The 6,846-nt window shown below is 39.0% G+C and overlaps 1 non-coding gene across 1 annotated transcript; it reads left to right on the top strand.

Moving 5' to 3' along the window:
* Positions 1-3,387: 3,387 nt before the first annotated feature.
* Positions 3,388-3,506, top strand: LOC145398557 (5S ribosomal RNA). The gene has a single exon (XR_013897145.1). It is a non-coding gene; the product is annotated as a 5S ribosomal RNA (ribosomal RNA).
* The last annotated feature ends 3,340 nt before the right edge of the window (positions 3,507-6,846 follow it).

Raw genomic sequence — 6,846 nt, 5'->3', positions numbered from 1 at the left:
TACATGCTAGGGCTGTCTCATACAGGACTGGTGTATTGGTATTAGCGGGGGTATTTTTACGACATGTCGGCGGGTCTTCTGGTAGATCAGTAAAGCCTGATTTAATGGCATTCAAATCCTTAAGCTGTTCCCTGCCCCAGCCGGGATTTGAACCTGGGTCTGTTAGGACCGCACGCCACCTCTCTACCAGTTGAGCCACCGCCTCCCCCTATCTTCAAGTAAGTGTAAGACAATGGAATCGCAGTGAGAGAGACACGCAAATTGTGACAGATGTTGAAGTAATGAGTAATCAGAAAAGTGTACTGAACATTGTTATACCTTCCCAGCATAAATACCTGAGTCTACCTTACATAGAAAATGGCTTTCTCTCACCTACATAATGAGCATGAGAGCATGGGAATACCTGTATACGAGTATGCAGGACTCAATAAAACCCATTTCTGAGCTTTGGTGAGTATTTTAATGGTGAAATTTGTTGTTTTCACATCAAAATCTATCATTTAAGCAAAAAAATAAATAAATAAATAAATGGCCGGCATGGAGGCGACCCATAGGGCTAAAAATAGCTGGCACATGGAGAGGTAATAGTCATGGAATATGATTTGTGCAGTATTCATGGAATAATGCAATGATATTGCTACATTGAAAGCATCCATGGGATATTTATAGATCAGTTCAGACAATGTGTTAAATTGCAGATACATGTAACTAAGTGACAGCATTTCCGAGTTGGCATCAGACAGCAAATTTTACAAACATACTACGGTTGCCCACATACTTCCCTTACTTTTTAACACATTTCAGCATACTTGGCATTACTTTATTTCTATCGAAGGGGGATAGTATAGACATTGGCTACAAATGGTCTGTCTTTCTCTAAATGGCAGTATGCAATATAGGAAGATTTATTGGGAGAGTGGAAGATAAAAATGGTAGGTTACCAGTGGAGAATGGAGAAAAAGTGAGCAGATGGAGAGAACACTTCAATGAATTGTTGAACACAGAGAATGAAAGTAACGCAAGTATAAGTGGCTGGGGAATGGCTGAGAGAAGGAGGGATGTGAGAAGAGAGGAAGAAATCAGTAAGATGGAAATTGTGGAAGCAATGAAGAAAGTTAAAATGGGGAAAGCCCCTGGAATTGATGGAGTGTGTGGTGAACTGCTGAATCATGGGGGAGAGATAGTAGTAGAATGGATGTGGAAGATGTGCAGATTAGCCTGGGAGGAAGATAGGTTCCCGGAGGATTGGAAGTCAGGTATAATTGTTCCCCTGTACAAAGGAAAAGGGGAAAAAGAAGTGTGTGGCAATCATAGGGGCATTTGCCTTCTTAGTGTAATAGGAAAAGTATATGGTAGGATACTTACTGACAGAGGTAGGGAAATAACAGAGGAATTAGTTGGAGAAGAACAGGAAGGTTTTAGAAAGGGAAGAGGTTGTGTAGATCAGATATTCATTCTTAGATCCTTAGTGGAAAAGGTTTTAGAGAAGGGAAAGAAGTTGTATGCAGCCTTCATGGATTTGGAGAAAGCCTATGACAGGGTGGATAGACAAAGATTGTGGAAAGTATTAAGAATATATGGAGTAGATGGGAAGTTTTTGAATGCCGTGAAGAGTATGTATGAGGGTGCCAAGGCTGCAGTACTTTTGGATGGTGAACTGAGTGAATTTTTCTATTTGATGGTTGGATTGAAACAAGGATGTGTCATGTCTCCATAGTTGTTCAATCTGTATATGGGTGGAGTTATAAAAGTAATTACAAGTTGGGGAGTGGATGTTGGAGTGGCCCTTGTGAGAGAGGGCAGTATTTGGAAACTCCCTGTACTGTTGTTTGCAGATGATACTGTGCTGTTAAGTGAAAACGAAGGGGAGCTCCAAGCCTTGGTGGATTAGTTTTGGAGAGTGTGTAAGAAACGGAATCTAAAGGTAAATGTAGGGAAGAGTAAAGTTATGGTCTTCGAGAGAAGTGAAGTCAATGAATGTACAGTGAGATTGGATGGGGAGGAAATGGAGAATGTGAGTGCATTTAAGTACTTGGGTAGTGTGATGAGTAAGGATGGGAGATTAGAGGATGAATTGCTTGAAAGGGTGCAGCAGGGAAGAAAGGTTGCTGACTCCTTGAAAGCAGTGATAAGAAACAGGGAAGTGAGCATGGAAGTGAAAAAGCTACTACACGACGTTATTGTTATATCAACTCTAACGTACGGAAGTGACGCACATGTGGAGTTACATGGAGAGACAGGCTGACAAATGAGGAAGTGAAGGAGCTGTGTGGTGTGGATGTGGATGTGACAGGAAGGATTAGGAGAAGCACATTAAGGTGGTTTGGCCATGTGGAGAGGATGGAGAGTGAGAGACTGATGAGGAGAGTGTATGTTAGTGAGGTGGAGGGAGGGAGAGGGAGGGGGAGGCCGAGAATGAGATGTAGGGATGGAGCAGTGAGGTATATGAGAGAGGGGGATGTGAGCTGGGAGCAGGGCAGTGAAATGGCTGGGGACAGAGCGGCATGGAGGCGATTTGTTTGTGGCCACCCTTACGGGATTAAGGCATCTGGCAATAGATAGATAAATATTGGGAGATCTGAAGCACGGCCTGGCAATGAGTTTGTTATTGTTGCTATGTACTGGAGCTTGGAGTATCGAGGGAAAAGTTGTTTTGTTTGAGATTCGCAAATATTCCTTAGTGCTTTGACATACTATTATTAGTTAACAGGAAAAATAATAGTCCAGTACCAACGTGATTGCCAATGTTTGTCAGTAGACTAGTACTGATTATTTGCCCTACAGAGACGGAAAGGGTTTTGCTGAGAAAATATACACATAACAGCATAAAAATGCGGTGCAATACCTCAGTTTAGGGTTATTATTAATTTCAGCAGTAATACTCTTTAACTATTTCTTGGAACTAAGGTGACTGTAGTTAATGGTTGGTAGAACCCATAATACCTTTAAGGAAGTCATTGACAAAGAAAGGATTTTCTGATGCCAAACGTTTGGCTACGCAGTTGGGAGTACTGTTGATGTCAGACTTCTTATGGTGTATGAAGTAGTATGGCAAACTGAACATGGGAAACCGTACAGAAAGCAACAATATATTGTGATATTCTTTATGGCCATACAATTTCAGAGTGAACGAGTTGGTGAGAGCTCTATCTTATGGCTGTTTACTTAGGTTTGCCAGTCAAGAACGACAGTATGTCGCATTTTGTGTGGTTCATCGTGGCCATATAGTTTTTTTGTCAGTGATCTGGTGATAGTGCACTGTAACAATTGTGGATATCCATACTTAGATTTGCCACTGAGAGTTACAGTTCTTTGTCATTGTCTGAGAAAGCATATTCAAGAATTATATGTATCATGTTTTTTTTTTTTTTTTTTTTTTTTTTTTTTTTTTACGGCCATACCACGTTGAGTACACCGCTTCCCGTCCGATCAACGAAGTTAAGCAACGTTGGGTCTGGTTAGTACTTGGATGGGTGACCGCCTGGGAACACCAGATGCTGTTGGCATAACGTTCTCCCTACGTGTCAAGTGGGGTTGGTGGAGGATTAGTGCCCCTCCCTGTAAAACAATTAACTCTAAGCCCTTGGTCACCCCGTTTGGGATACATGGCTTCTGGCAATGAATGAATGAATGATCTGTTGTAGACTGTATCATCTACCAAAAAGGACAACAATGAATCATTCATCGTTAAGAGATGGGTATTTGATACGGCGGTGATGTCAGTTCATGTCATTCCTCATGTATGTGCTGAGTTCTAGTTAGAGCCTAATATCCATCCAGTCATCGAGCTTTATGCCTTCAGTAATTGTTAGGGGTGGGAAGGCTGACAATGAGCCTTTTGTTACAATGAGGTAGGCTACCACCCATTATTAGGCTGTATGACCCAGACATTTTCAAACATGATGTAGTACGAAAATTATACTGGAAATGGTGACACTCATCTACCATCCAAATTACATTATAATCTATTTACCTGTCTATCTGTATGTCTATCTATCTATCTATCTATATCTATAATATAAAATATAGGAGTATATATTATATGTATATACATACTATGTATATTATATGAATATACATGTAATATATATATATATATATACATACTATGTATATTATATGAATATATATATATATATATATATATATATATAAGTACATTGTATAATATACATATATATACAGTATGTATGTACATACGTATATTTTTATATACTATTTTATATTCAGTATATTATATAAAAATATAACTATAATGTTATGTATATACATACTAGGCATATATATATATATATATATATATATATATATATATATATATATATATATATATATATATATATATATATATATATATATATATATATATATATATATATATATATATATATATATATATATACATCTATACATAGTATGTATATACATAACATTATATTAATATATTTATATAATATACTGTATATATAATAGCATATAAAAATATACGTATGTATATACATACTGTATATATATGTATATTATATTTATATTTTATATAATATATACTGAATATAAAATAGTATATAAAAATATACGTATGTACATACATACTGTATATATATGTATATTATACAATGTACTTATATATATATATATATATATATATATATATATATATATATATGGAGCCTCTGTGGTACAGTGGTAGAGTGTGCATTTCGTACAGGGGTGAGCCAGGGTTCGCGCCCCGCCAGGTCATAAACTTTGGGAGTGTTCACCCGGCCACGTACTTCATTGGCGGACAACAGGGGTGCTGTGGTTGAACCAGTGTCGCTTACTATAAAGTATGCTTGCACCCAGTCGGCTTGTGCGGGCAGATTATACTTGGTTCAAAGACTACACACACATCCAAAGCCACTCCAACACGACAATTACACTAACAAGCACTTCTCACCCTACATACAATCTCAACCAGACAGCCTAAGCCACTTGGTAGAGATACATTGGCTGTATCGTCCCGAATTTGGTCGGGATAGGCCGGTCCTGCAGTGGATACTCAAATGGCTGATGATGATGATGATATATATATATATATATATATATATATATATATATATATGTGTGTGTGTGTTGTACTCAAGACCAAGCACCTCGAGTCCAAGACCAAGACCAAGACCAGGCCCACCGAGACCAAGACCAAGACCAGAGCCTCCGAGACCAAGACCAAGACCAAGACCAGGCTCTCCGAGACCAAGACCAAGACAAGGCATATAAAAATATTTATTGTAAATCTGACTATTAGCTGAATGCTTTTGGTCTGTACTACGTAAATTGTAGTGTTCTGTCCTGTTTGTAAGGAATGGATCTGAACTTTTTTCTCATTCGTGTATCTTTGAATATAACGGACCTAATTTAATTATCCATTTAGTTTTAGAGATCAAATGTAAAAATAATTCAAAATGTGAATCAGACTGTTATTATGCTCAACCTTTGCCCATGGAGCATGCAGTTAATATCCTTTACAAAGAAACGCAATTGCGATGAAAAACAACCTGACTTATGCAAATCGTGTTATTGACAAAGCACTTGTTCATGCTGTTACTGTTGATCATGTATTTATGTGTCTGCTGAATGAATAAAAAGTAGCTGCAGCCTGCAGGTGCTGTACTGCTGGTCAGTTTTCATGGGCGTCTCGGCCTCTTGAGTGAGTGCATTAGTACCCTAGTCACCCAGTTGCTGATTATGTATCGGTACGATACTCAGCACCTTTTAAACGAATGTGATTATCACACATGAGCTGAATGAGGCCGAGGAGTTTCTGGGAAGACTATTACCAAGATGAGTGAAAGAGCGAAGAGGGCAATGGAGATAATTCCCGGGACCAAAACTCAAGAGCATGGAGGGACCAGGGCCCACCCCAGAACTGTAACAATTTTGCTTCTTTTTCTGGCCAGTGTCAAACGTTTTCCAGGCACCCCACGGCACGGTATGCACACTGATGTCTCGGCTTTTGAAAGTTTTTTAATGTTTTTAAATTTTTGAAAGTATGGTTTTGACATTATAATTTAATGTGTTCCATACTTTGTCAGTGCCATCTTACTCATGGATAGCTCTATCTTCCTCATGCGAAAGATGGTTTTCGGAAGACTAATTTTCTCACTTCTTTCCGAGCTTTACCTGCTCCCAAATGTTCCATACACAACATATTAATATTTTGTTTCTCATGAACAGTTGAGGGGGACTACCTATTTTTCAGGATAATTACGCAAGAGACCGAAGGGGTTTCGGGATACAGAGGTAGGAAGCAAAACATTTTCAAAAATATAAAGTATATATTTTACTTCCATAAGTGCTCCAAATACTTCTTACGGCCATACCCATTATTTGTTTAAGAGAACAGTTTTCATTAACTTTCCCTCTTGAAAGGGGCCCTCATTCAAGTCTGCTCACTGCCCTTCTTGCTACTACAGATAATTTATGGGCCCTCAGGTGGAAGTGGGGCTAGAAATGCCATTGGGCCACATGGCCATGGCCCCCTGCTCATAGGTGAATAAGTTGTATGAAATACGAGGGAAACATTAGAAAATATTCTGATTTCTTCTAAAAGGTCACAGAAGTCACTGCAGACCTCCGTGATAGCCATTTGGAAGCTCTGAAGGGTCATAACTCAAAAGGTTGGAAGCCACTGATGTCTGACCGCTCCCGTGTCGATCAGTAGCCTCGCTTTTAACCCCTTAACCGCGGGGCGTCACTTTCGTGACGCTTGGGAGCAAGGGATCATACCGCGGGGCGTCGCTTTTGTGATTCTGTGTTATTTTGAATTCACCCGGGCTTTCAAGTGGGGGCTTGTATCATCTATCAGTA

This window comes from Coenobita brevimanus, chromosome 45, assembly GCF_032717465.1.
Source record: "Coenobita brevimanus isolate Jiangsu-jjx chromosome 45, ASM3271746v2, whole genome shotgun sequence".
Taxonomy (NCBI): domain Eukaryota; kingdom Metazoa; phylum Arthropoda; class Malacostraca; order Decapoda; family Coenobitidae; genus Coenobita; species Coenobita brevimanus.
The sequence above is the reverse complement of the archived record's forward strand: the minus strand, read 5'-3'. Positions and strand labels throughout refer to the sequence as shown.